This window comes from Peromyscus maniculatus, chromosome 1, assembly GCF_049852395.1.
Source record: "Peromyscus maniculatus bairdii isolate BWxNUB_F1_BW_parent chromosome 1, HU_Pman_BW_mat_3.1, whole genome shotgun sequence".
NCBI classification, from domain to species: domain Eukaryota; kingdom Metazoa; phylum Chordata; class Mammalia; order Rodentia; family Cricetidae; genus Peromyscus; species Peromyscus maniculatus.
This window is the reverse complement of record NC_134852.1, coordinates 55,803,070-55,816,465: the sequence shown is the minus strand read 5'-3', so window position 1 is coordinate 55,816,465 and position 13,396 is coordinate 55,803,070. Positions and strand designations below refer to the sequence as shown.

Genomic DNA, 13,396 nt, shown 5'->3' with positions numbered 1-13,396 from the left:
TAACAATAAATTGAAATCAGCTAAGGTAAGAGAAAAAAATTGAACAAAATAATAACCAGACTTCAGAGAATATGAACAAATTGATAGCAGCTTAACAAGATGATGAGATATTTAGAGAAAGTCCCATAACTGAAGGTTTGAGTACACAGTAGAAAGCTAGAAAATGCTGACACTCATAGTTCAAGAACCCATCATTAGTGGAGAAAAGACTAATTAAGAATCAGCAGCAAGATTTACAACTCAAATGCTGTCTAATTCATATGCTAGATTTGCAACCTAAAAGATATTGTTAAGATTTATTTATTTATTTATTTATTTATTTATTATTATTTTATTATTTTTTAATTTAATTTAATTTTATATAACAACCATGGATTCCCTTGTCCTTTCCCCTCCCCCCGTTCCTCCCGCCCCACCCCTCATTCCCATCTCCTCCATGGCAAAGACTCCCCTGGGGATTGAATTCAACCTGTTAGATTCAGTCCAGGCAGTTCCAGTCCCCTCCTCCAAGGCGAAGGTAAGTGTCCCTGCATAAGCCCCAGGTTCCAAACAGCCAGCTCATGCACTGAGGACAGGTCCTGGTCCCACTGCCTGGATGCCTCCCAAACAGTTCAAGCAAATCAGCTGTCTCACTTATCCAGAGGGCCTGATCCAGTTGGGGGCTCCTCAGCTATTGGTTCATAGTTCATGTGTTTCCATTCATTTGACTATTTGTCCCCATGCTTTTTCCAACCTTGGTCTCAACAATTCTTAGTCATACAAGCCCTGCTCTTTCTCACCAATTGGACTCCATGAGCTCCACCTGGGGCCTGGCCGTGGATCTCTGCATCCAGTTCCCTCAGTCATTGGATGAGGTTTCTAGTTTGACAATTAGGGTGTTTGGCCATCCTATCACCAGAGTAGGTCAGTTCGGGCTGTCTCTTGACCATTGTCAGTAGTCTATTGTAGAGGTATCTTTGTGGATTTCTGTGGGCCTCTTTAGCACTTTGCTTCTGCCTATTCCCATGTGGTCTTCATTTATTATGGTCTCTTATTCCTTGTTCTCCCTCTCTGTTCTTGATCCAGCTGAGATCTCCTGCTCCCCTAAGCTCTCTTTCCCTTGACCCTTGCCCTTCATTACCCCCACTCATGTCCAGGTTGTTGATATAAATCTCATCAATTTCTCTGTCATTGGGCAATACCTGTGTCTTTCTTGGGGTCCTGTTTACTAGGTAGCCTCCCTGGAGTTGTGAGGAGCAGTCAAGTCATCTTTGTTTTACATCTAGTATCCTTCTATGAGTGATTACATACCATGATTTTCTTTCTGAGTCTGGCCTACCTCACTCAGGATGATTTTTTCTAGATCCATCCATTTGCCTGCAAACCTCATGATGTCACTGTTTTTCTCTGCTGAGTAGTATTCCATTGTGTATATGTATGCTGTGGGATGGTCTGTATGTCAAATTGCTCTGATTGGTCAATAAATAAAACACTGGTTGGCAAGTGGCCAGGCAGGAAGTAGGTGGCACCAGGAGAGAGGAGAATTCTGGGAAGTGGAAGGCTGACACGGAGAGACACTGCAGCCGCCGCCATGACCAGCAGCATGTGAAGACGCCGGTAAGCCACCAGCCACGTGGCAAGGTATAGATTTATGGAAATGGTTAATTTAGGATAAAAGAACAGTTAGCAAGAAGCCTGCCACGGCCATACAGTTTGTAAGCAATATAAGTCTCTGTGTTTACTTGGTTGGGTCTGAGCAGCTATGGGGACTGGCAGGTGACAAAGATTTTTCCTGACTGTGGGCAAAGCAGGAAAACTCTAGCTACATATGTACCACATTTTATTTATCCATTCTTCAGTTGAAGGGCATCTAGGTTGTTTCCAGGTTCTGGCTATTACAAACAATGCTGATATGAACATAGCTGAGCAAGTACTCTTGTGGTATGATTGAGCATTTCTTGGGTATATGCCCAAGAGTGGTATAGCTGGTTCTTGGGGGGAGATTGATTTCCAATTTTCTAAGATAGCACCATATTGATTTCCAAAGTGGTTGTACAAGCTTACATTCCCACCAGCAGTGGAGGAGAGTTCCCCTAGCTCCACATCCTCTCCAGCATAAGCTGTCTTCAGTGTTTTTGATCTTAGCCATTAAGACAGGTATAGGGTGGTATCTCAGAGTCGTTTTGATTTGCATTTCCCTGATGATTAGGGATATTGAGCAATTCCTTAAATGTCTTTCAGCAATTTGAGCTTCTTCTGTTGAGAATTCTATAGCCCATTTCTTTCTTTTTTTTTTTTTAGTTTTTTTCTTTTATTTTACAATACTATAGCCCATTTCTTAATTGGACTGTTGAGCATTTTGATGTCTAATTTCTTGAGTTCTTTATATATTCTGGATATCAGTCCTCTGTCACATGTGGGGTTGGTGAAGATCTTTTCCCATTCTGTAGGCTGTCGCTTTGCCGTGTTGACTGTATCCTTTGCTCTACAAAAGCTTCTCAGTTTCAAGAGGTCCCATTGATTGATTGTTTCTCTCAGTGTCTGTGCTACTGGTGTTATATTTAGGAAGTGATCTCCTATGCCAATGCGTTCAAGACTACTTCCTACATTCTCTTCTATCAGGTTCAGAGTAACTGGATTTATGTTGAGGTCTTTGATCCACTTGGTCTTAAGTTTTGTGCCCGGTGACAGATATGGATCTATTTGCAGCCTTCTACACGTTGATATCCAGTTATGCCAGCATCATTTGTTGAAGATGCTTTCTTTTTTCCATTGTACACTTTTGGCTTCTTTGTCAAAAATCATATGTTCATAGGTGTGCAGATTATTGTCAGCATCTTTAGTTCGATTCTATTGGTCTGTGAAGAATAGTGTTGGTAATTTGATGGGGATTGCATTGAATCTGTAGATTGCTTTTGGTAAGATTGCCATTTTTACTATGTTAACCCTGCCTATCTATGAGCATGGGAGATCTTTCCATTTTCTGACATCTTCTTCAATTTCCTTTTTCAGGGACTTAAAATTCTTGTCATATAGGTCCTCCACTTGCTTAGTTAGTGTTACCCCAAGGTATTTTATATCATTTGTGTTTATTGCAAAGGGTGATGTATCTCTGATTTCCTTCTCAGACTGTTTGTCAATTGTATATAGGAGGGCTACTAATTTTTTTGAATTGATCTTGTATCTTGCTATGTTGGTGAAGGTGTTTATAAGCTGTATCAGTTCCTTGGTTAAATCTTTGGGGTCACTCAAGTACACTATCATGTCATCTACAAATAGGGAAAGCTTGACTTCTTACTTTCCAACTTTTACCCCCTTAATCTCCTTATGTTGTCTTATTGCTCTGGCTAGAACTTCAAGTACTATATTGAATAAGTATGGGGAGAGCCGACAGCCTTGCCTCGTTCCTGATTTTAGTGGAATTGTTTTGAGTTTCTCTCCATTTAATTTGATGTTGGCTGTTGGCTTGCTGTAAATTGCCTTTATTATGTTTAGGTATTTTCCCTGTATTCCTGATCTCTCCAAGACCTTTATCATGAAGGGGTGCTGGATTTTGTCAAATGCCTTTTCTGCATCTAGTGAGATGATCATGTGTTTTTTTTCTTTGTGTTTGTTTATACGTTGTATTACATTGACAGACTTTCGTATGTTGAGCCACCCTTGCATCTCTGGGATGAAGCCTACTTGATCATGGTGGATAATTGTTTTGATGTGTTCTTGGAGTCTGTTTGCCAGTATTTTATTGAGTATTTTTGCATCAATGTTCATGAGGGAGATCGGTCTGTAGTTCTCTTTCTTTGTTGTATCCTTGTTTGGTTTAGGAATCAGGGTAATTGTAGCCTCATAGAAGGAGTTTGGTAATGTTCCTTCTGTTTCTATTATGTGGAACAATTTAAAGAGTATTGGTATTAACTCTTCTTTGAAGATCTGGTAGAATATTGTGCTGAAGCTGTCTGGTGCTGAGCTTTTTTTTTTGGTTGGGAGATTTTTAATGACTGATTCCTTTTCCTTAGGGGTTATTTGACTATTTAAATAGTTTATCTGGTCTTGATTTAACTTAGATATGTGGTACCTATCCAGAAAATTATCCATTTATTTTAGTTTTTCCAGTTTTGTGGAGTAGAGGTTTTTGAAGTATGACCTGATGATTCTGTGGATTTCTTCAATATCTGTTGTTATGTCCCCCTTTTCATTTCTAATTTTGTTAATTTGGATGCTCTCTCTCTGTCTTTTGGTTAGTTTGGATAAGAACTTGCCTATCTTGTTGATTTTCTCAAAGAACCAACTCTTTGTTTCATTAATTTTTTATATTGTTCTCTTTGTTTCTATTTTATTGATTTCAGTTCTCAATTTGATAATTTCCTGGCATCTATTCTTCCTGGGAGACTTTGCTTCTTCTTGTTCTAGAGCTTTCAGGTATGTTGCTAAGTCACTAGTGTGAGATTTCTCCAACATCTATATATAGGCATTTAGTACTATGAATTTCCCTCTTAGCACTGCTTTCATAGTGTCCCATAAGTTTGGGTATGTGGTGTCTTCATTTTTGTTGATGTCTAGGAAGTCTTAATTTCTTTCTTTATTTCTTCCTTCACCCATTGGTGATTTAGTTGAGCATTATTCAGTTTCCATGAGATTATAGGTTTTCTGTAGTTTTTGTTGTTTTTGAAATCTACCTTTAAACCATGGTGGTCTGATAGAATGCAGGAGGTTATTCCAATTTTTTTGTATCTATTGAGATTTGCTTTGTGGCCAAGTATGTGGTAGATTTTAGAGAAGATTCCATGGGGTCTTTTTTGTTAGGATGGAATGTTCTGTAGATATTAAGTCCATTTGAGTCATAGCATCAATTAAGTTCTTTATTTCTCTGTTAAGTTTTGATTTGGCTGATCTGTCCAGTGGTGAAAGGGGGTGTTGAAGTCTCCCACTATTAATGTGTGAGGTTTTATATGTGGTTTAAGCTTTAATAATGTTTCTTTTACATATGTGGGTGCCCTTGTGTTTGGGGCATAAATGTTCAGATTTGAAACTTCATCTTGGTGGATCTTTCCTGTGATAAGGATGTAATGCCCTTCTTGATCTCTTTTGATTGATTTTAGATTAAGGTATATTTTGCTGGATATTAGGATGGCTACACCCACTTGCTTCTTAAGACCATTTGATTGGAAAGTCTTTTCCCAGCCTTTTATTCTTAGGTAGTGTCTGCCTTTGAATTTTAGATATGTTTCTTTTATGCAGAAGAAAGATGGGTCCTGCTTTCATATCCATTTTGTAAGCCTGTGTCTTTTTATAAGTGAATTAAGGCCATTGATATTAATGGATATTATTGACCAGTGATTGTTCATTCCTGTTATTTTTTGGTGGTAGTGTGTGTGTGTACTTCTCTTCTTTGGGGTTTACTGCTGTGGCTTTATATATTGCCTGTGTTTTCGAGGGTGTGTCTGACTTCCTTAGGTTGGAATTTTCCTTCTAGTGCTTTCTGTAGGGCTGGGTTTGTGGATAAGTATTGTTTAAATCTGGGTTTGTCTTCGAATGTCTTGTTCCTTCCATCTATGATGATTGAACATTTTGCTGGGTATATTAGTCTAGGCTGGCATCCATGGTCTCTTAGTGTCTGCATTACATTAGTCTAGGTCCTTCTGGCTTTCAAAGTCTCCATTGAGAAATCGGGTGTTATCCTAATGGGTTTGCCTTTATAGGTCACTTGGCCTTTTTCCTTGGCTGCTCTTAATATTCTTTCTTTATTCTGTATGTTTAGTTGTTTAATTATTATGTGATGAGAGGACAGTTTTGGGGGGGGGGGTCTAATCTGTTTGGTATTCTAAAGGCTTATTGTATCTTCATAGGTATTTTCTTCTTTCAGTTGGGAAAGTTTTCTTCTATGATCTTGTTGAATATATTTTCTGTGCCTTTGAGTTGGTATTCTTCTCGTTCCTCTATCCTTATTATTCGTAAGTTTGGTCTTTTCATGGTGTCCCAAATATCTTGGACATTTTGGGTCATGACTTTGTTGGCTTTAGTGTTTTCTTTGACTGACTAATCTATTTCTTCTACTGTATCTTCAACGCCAGAGATCTGTAGATGTAACCAATCGTCTTATTAAAATAAGAAACACAGAGCCAATGTAAAAGAGAAAGCCGAGAGGTCAGAGCTCAGAGATAAAATCTTACCTCCTGCAGTGCTCCTAGCTTCCCCGAGAGAGGGAGGTACTTCCTGTGTCTCTGTTTAAATAATCTTTCTGTTCTGCCTTCTCATTGGTTGTAAACCCAACCACATGACTGCCTCATCACTGCCTGTAAGTACCGCCCTCCAGGTCTTAAAGGCGTATGTCTCCAATACTGGCTGTATCCCTGAACACACAGAAATCTACCTAGCTCTTCTAACCACCACGCTCTTACTATGGCTCTAATAGCTCTGACCCCAGGGCAACTTTATTTATTAACATAAAATTAAAATAACATTTCAGTACAAATAAAATATCACCACATTTCCCCTTTTCTATTTTAATAAAAAGAAAAAAGGCAAAAGGTTATAACTAACAAAAGAAAAACTATATACAAAAGTACAATAACTATATACAATATATACAAGTAACAAATACCTAAATGATGTCTAGTCCATTTGTATTTGACAAATCAGAGAAAATAATTCCCTTATCTATCCTATTTTAGTAAGTTCAAAATGTATCTAATTCACTTTCTATCCTAATTAATCTTCAATTATAACTAACTAATCTTCAACTCCCTCAGAGACCCAAGAAGGAAATAATATTAGCTAACAAAAATAAAAACAAGAAGTGCACAAAAGCAACTTCCAAAAATTTTGTGAGTTGACAGAAACAGCCAGCTGCCTGGACAGTCACCTGAGGTTTCTCCACAGTGTTGGGGCATCATCTTCAGCCTATAGGCTTATCGTATCTGACAGACTCATTTGTGAAGTAGGTTGCACACAAGGTCAACAGTTCAACCTCACATTGGGTGAGAGCAGTCCATATACCAGAAACACCTGAATTCCACTAGTGTCATGTCATGATTCAGGATTTTAAATTCTGGAAATTGTTGATGGTTTTTGAATTCAGCTGTCCATTCTTCTTGGCTGTGTATATATGGCTTCATCTAAGCATCCCCTTCTCCACATCCCTCTATTAAATGCCAGTCTACTATTGAGAGGCGTGAGCTTTCAGTTGCTGTTCCATTGCACAACAGGAGCCATCGGCCCACTGCCTGTTCAGCTGCCTTCTAAGAAAAGGACACTGTACCTTTTCCAGATTGTGAAGGCCACTTCAGGGATGGTGCCATATTGTCCTGGCCTCAGAAGATGCCGTCTGATAAAGCCATAACCACACTTGTTTTGGCAGGAATCGGTAGTCCTTTGTTTCATGTTCTGTCTGTCCATTTTGTCCTGTTGATACGAGGATACTTTGTTGTCCAGTGGCTAACTTTTGCCACAATGAAAGTTAACTCCATATGCAGTTTCTTCAATGCCCATATTTTCTCTGAAGTAGATTGGTACTGCCAGGAGCTGACATGTCTCAAAAAAGAAAAATTTCTAAGTTATTAAAACATTTTAAATGCCATATTCTGTAGATCTCTGAAGGGTTTGAAGATGACCTGTCTAAAATACATCTGCTCAATTTTTAAAACATATCTAATATGACTACAATTTCTATTGTAATGTCTAACTACTAACTTTCATTTCTTTATATCCTAATAGTTGGTAATAATGTAAAGTATTTAAAATTAGTAATTGTCTTTTTCTTTTCTTTTCTTTCTTTCTTTTTTTTTAAAACAAGAACCTTAAATCTAATCTCCTTTGCTTAGCCTTTTTCCTAACCCTTGACAACTTGTAACGTAACCCCCTAAATAATGAAAATTATCCCAGACCCAAAACCCATTAAAAGAACCAAAAAACCACCCGCCCCACACCACCTCTTTGGGAATGTGGGCGTCATTCTTAAAATTGCTTCCTGCTGGGTATGGGCAAAGTTATCTTTATCCTGAAAGAAAAATTTTAGGTTAATTGTCAAATTCTAGGAAAGGTAACTATATCCTTCATTATTATCCAGTCCGTGTGTATTGCCAAAGTTCAGGGTTTATCTCAAGTCCTTATTCAAGTAGTCTGTGAGACTGGATCATCTCAGCTAGTCATCTCAAAATTGCTCTGAGCACCTTGTAGTTCAAAGCTGATCTGTAGATGATGTTTGTCAGTTTAGTGATATTATTATTGTCCACGTGGAATTGTTGTTGTTGTTGTTGTGGTGGGGCCCCACGCTCTTACTATGGCTCAGTACAAATAAAATATAATATAAATATCACCACAGAGATCCTCTCTTCCATCTCTTGCATTCTGTTGGTTATACTTGCATCTGAAGTTCCCGATCATTTACTCAGATTTTCTATTTCCAGAATTCCCTCTGTTTGGGTTCTTCATTTTTTTCTATTTCCCTTTTCAGGTCTGGGACTGTTTCCTTCATCTGTTTCATTCCTTTTTTCATGATTTTTTTCAGGGATTTATTGTTTTCTTCTGCTTTATTTGTCCCTTCCTCTAGTTTTTTATAGAGTTCTTCCCATTTTTTGTTTGTCTTTTCCTCGATTTCATTTTTGATTTCTTCTATATAAGCCTCTACCCTACTTATGATGTTATTCATAACCTCCACTGGAAAAGAACAGATAGAGTTTTTGTAGAAAGTTAGCATCCAGTTTAAAAAGAGCCATAGTAACGACATACTGCTCCCAGTGATACTTGCAGCGGGTAGAAGTGTGAGCAGTCATTTCAGCACCAGAGCAATGAGCTCTGGGATAAAACACTGGCTTAAGAACAGCAGAAAATGGGTAGCACGGCCTGTCCACCATCACGTCTTAAAACACATTCAAGTGGAGTTAAAGGGACTGAAAACTGCACTTTCTCCATCAAATGTTTCTTCTGTAGTTCCTGGAAGACTTGTCTCAAGTAGAATCTCTGTTACACGTTGGTCAAAATAGTCATGAGAGTACCAGTTGATGCAATTTCTAGGTTTTGTGAACAGCATGGTCAATCTCATAACTCCTAACCTTATTCCTTCTGCCCAGTTATTTGTAAATACATGACAAGGGTGGAAAGTCTCTAGCAACATGACAGCAATGACCAGGAGCTATAACTAGAGAGATACAAATGGCTTTCAGTTTTTCAAAAACAGTAAATGGACTAGAAGTCTTGATGCTAACTACATATATGCTTCACTTTGTGATGGCTGATGAGGTGAGAGGCCTGATTCAAAGTATAATTAGGTATGGGAAAAAACGTGGGAAAATAGGAAAATTCTATTTCATGAACTCTATACATTTTGTTACAATGTGGTAATTTTTTTTAAGCAAGAGGAAATTAGCTTTTCTTATCTTATCTCAAGATTCATAATCTTCCATCAGTTGGTGTTTTAAAAACACATGACACACTGTTTTGTAGATAGATGTTTATTTTTTCAAAGTCACATAATCACTGTTTAGAAGAAAATTGGTTGTGTACATTTTAGTTTAGATGGAGTTGATTAACTTTACCACATTGTGTTGTACTAATATTTCCCTAAACAATCTGTTCTCTGGGAATCCCAGATACATAGGTTCTCATAGATTTAAATTAAATATGCAGTGGGGTCTTGGGGACTTTGGGATGTTTTTCTTGTTTAATATGTATACAAAGAAAAACTCAGTAAGTCACATTGGTAGATAAAAATGACAAAGTAAGTCACTATGTCTCAAGGTTCATTATGCATTTTGTGCACACAGATACTATGAACTTTTTCCTGAATTTAAGGAATGTGGAGATTTTATTATTTTAAATATTTTAAACAATATTCAATTTTTAAAAGTAGACAGGGTAAGGGAAACTGCAATCATCCAGGCAAGATGCATTCAGGTAAACGTTACTGAAGAATTGAAGTGTCCTTGAGATGAAGAAATATTTTAAGACATTAATAATGAGGCCGGGCGTGGTGGCGCACGCCTTTAATCCCAGCACTCGGGAGGCAGAGCCAGGCGGATCTCTGTGAGTTCGAGGCCAGCCTGGGCTACCAAGTGAGCTCCAGGAAAGGCGCAAAGCTACACAGAGAAACCCTGTCTCGAAAAACCAAAAAAAAAAAAAAAAAAAAAAAAAAAAAAAAAAAAAAAAAAGACATTAATAATGAAAACATAATTCAATTTTTCCAAAGCTGAGTTCCCACCTTTTATTAAGTGCTCCCAAAGGTAAACAACAACTCTCTTTGGCATGAATGGACATTTTTGCTCTATTGTGATAGCCTGCATGGAGGTAGCAATGTCCACATTTTTTCTCCTAACACAATTCATTCAGGCTATCTCACAGGTAGCTCCCATGATATCTTGTGCCCAAATCTTTGTTGAGGGGACACATAACCACATCCCTAGATATGATTGAATTATCAATTAACATTAGCACTATTCATACCCAGATACTCTCCAAACCATGTTTGGGTTAAAACAATGAAAAAAATCAATGTGAACATTCTAGCTCACTTTAGTTATGTTGGCTTTAAGACTGGCTATTCTAATTTTTTTCAGTTAGCTTTGTCGGAATTGTACCAAGTTTGTTTACCAAGTTAGAAAAATTTCAATTGAGTGATTTTTATTTTTGCTTAGATGCAGCAGCCAGCCTTAAACTGACTCAAGCCATGATAATGACTTTGCTGCTTCATGTTGGAGGATGAAAGACACACAGTTTCTCATCTCATGTTATTGAATACCAATACATCATGTAATCATAAGTTTGTGTGAACAAAGCAAAAAATCAAACCTTTTCAAATTCTACTCACAGAGTACAATCTTCCTCTATAAACACTAGTTTTATTAAGATTAAGTCATGCTGAGTTTGTAGAATAGTCAAGCCCTTATGTATTTTTAAAATATCCCTTTGCATGGTGCATACTGTCTGACTTGATCACATTTGTATTTTATTTTATTTTATTTTATTTTATTTTATTTTATTTTATTTTATTTCTTCTCTTTTGGAAAAGATGTCACTTTTCCTTCAGTTTGAAAAGGCAGCTGGTGGCAGTGTGTTCTGAGCACCATCAACATGTTGTAAAACATTTATTTTCCTCTAAATTTACCATCAATATGTTTTAGAACAAATCTGTGAGAATTTATTTTGGAAATAGTTAAGACATAATCATCAAGTAGAATTCTTTTGAATGAGAGTGGGACCTCTAGGAAACAGAAGAGAAGAGAATTTTATATAAGAGCTTGATATTTTCTCATAAATCATATCAAACAAAGTTTCATAACAATAGTTGCATTGTCAGTCATTGGAGTGACTTTTATCAAAACTATTTTTCTAATAAGTATGTATGAAAACATTCTATGCAATTTATAGTTATTTATTTTTTGAGCATATGAGTGTTTTGTCTGCACGTATATTTGTGTACCACATCTGTGTCTGGTTCCAGTAGAGGCCAGAAGAAGGTATTGAATTCCCTGGAACTGGAGTTATATGTTATAGGCCACCATATGACCAGGTCCTTTGTAAGAGCAGAAAGTATTCTTTGCCTCTCAGCCATCTATCTAGCCTCTCTTATAAATTATAAACACCTTATCTCAAATTTACCTCCGTTTGGCTTATGCTTAGAATTGACCAAATGCTATTTATACAAAACTGTGTGATTCAAGTGTAAGATAGTCCTTGTTGCTTTCATAAAATGTTCTTTCTTTGGAAAAAGCAAAGATCAAATCCACCAGCTTCAGGACCAAATCGAGTCTTAATTTGTTCATCTACCTCATCTTTGGATGGAGTTCAGAGGAGTTGAAAGTTGAAAGAGGGTAGACACTGATCAGTGAGACCATTAGATGTTTGCCTATATTTCACTGTGATGGGACTCATGGAGTTCCACTTAGTTCAAAGAATGATACTTGGGTACTGCTCTAGGAATATAGGTCCAGGGCAGCTTTACAGCCAGTGGGGAGCTCAATAATGTGGTCATTCCAGAATTCTGTGGACTATGTCAGCACCCAGCACCTATTACAGATGTGCTGTCATCCACCAGATAGAAGCCAAGCCTGGATCCCTACAGTAAGGTGGTTAGCCAGACTATCCGAAATAACCATGGAACTCCACATTCAATGAGAGATTCTGCCTCAGTATATCAAGTGGAGAGCTCATGAGGAATATATGCATCATCAATATCTGGTCTCTACATGCCCACATGTATATGCGCTCACACTCATGAGAACACACATACACACAGGCCTGCAAACCAAACATACGCACACTCACATACACAACTTCACTAGTTTACAAAATTATTTAAATTCACAAATTGAAATTAAATGCAAGCTCTTATGTTAGTGATGGTGTCACCAGGCAGATTGACATCCAACGAACAGGCTGGCAACCCAACGATTGTCTCTATTTATATTCTATATCTTCAAATGACTTTCATACTATCAGAGGCAATCCTCATATTGGCATGGTGTTGTAGAATGTATGGGAACTCATAATTTGCATTCACTCTTGAGTTGAGGTGTTCTGACTCTGTATCGCCAGTAACTAAGGAGGCCGTGATTATTTTATCACTGCATAATTGAGGAACTGGGGACCTGGGAGGTGAAATGTATTCTGACAGGTAAAATGGAAAGTTCTGAGAAATATATATGAAATAAGAATTTAAAATGAGGGGCATATTCATAAGTACTCTCATTCCCTTCTTAATAATTACGCACTGTCAGGAAATTACCTCCCACAGGATCTCTAAGGCATATGAATTATATCCTGCATCTCATCTCCAAAGCTTATTTTCAATATGTCATTTTAATACTGAGTTGAAGAAGTTTAGAATTTAGTGTGGGAATTAGTCACTAAAATCTGTTCACAGTGACATTTTGACCCCAGGATTCACACAATACTTTTGAGGATAAGAGAAGACAGGATAAGGGTTGAAACTGACACCAACAGAAGAATGTAACTGAAATAATGCTGCACTTCAGTAAGCTTTTAAACAAAGGTTTATATTGCCTTTTTAAAAGTGACTACTTCCATTAAATTCATTAGGGAATTCTGGAGAACTACACAGATATAGACATGGCCTTGCAACCCCAAGTAACCAGTCCTGTGTGCTACACACATACAAGAGAACACTGTGGAAAATATTACAGTTGAGGTTAGAGAAAGATGCATTTGAAGATAAATCAAAAATGAAGATATTGTGGTTGTGCTTTTTAATAAGGCATATTCAGGAAACATCCTGGGAAATTTGCTATCTGTATACATTATTATAGAATAGGAATGAACATATACTTATCCACTCATACACACACAAAGGAGTGGAGATTAAAAGTCTAATAAAATAATTGGTTTAATAAATTTTGATAAAGTAATTATATTTAAAAACCTGAATACATCATATTACAATTGGTTTAAACTACATTAGTCAGAAAAT

General features: G+C 37.2%; 1 long non-coding RNA gene across 3 annotated transcripts in view; it reads left to right on the top strand.

Annotated features, from left to right (window-relative positions):
* Positions 1 to 438: 438 nt before the first annotated feature.
* The window catches only part of LOC143266921 (uncharacterized), a 75,212-nt gene continuing 62,254 nt past the window's right edge, over positions 439 to 13,396 (top strand). For all 3 annotated transcript variants that reach the window (XR_013041759.1, XR_013041758.1, XR_013041757.1), the window contains exon 1: positions 439 to 517. This is a non-coding gene — a long non-coding RNA (uncharacterized LOC143266921). The remainder of the gene's footprint in view (positions 518 to 13,396) is intronic.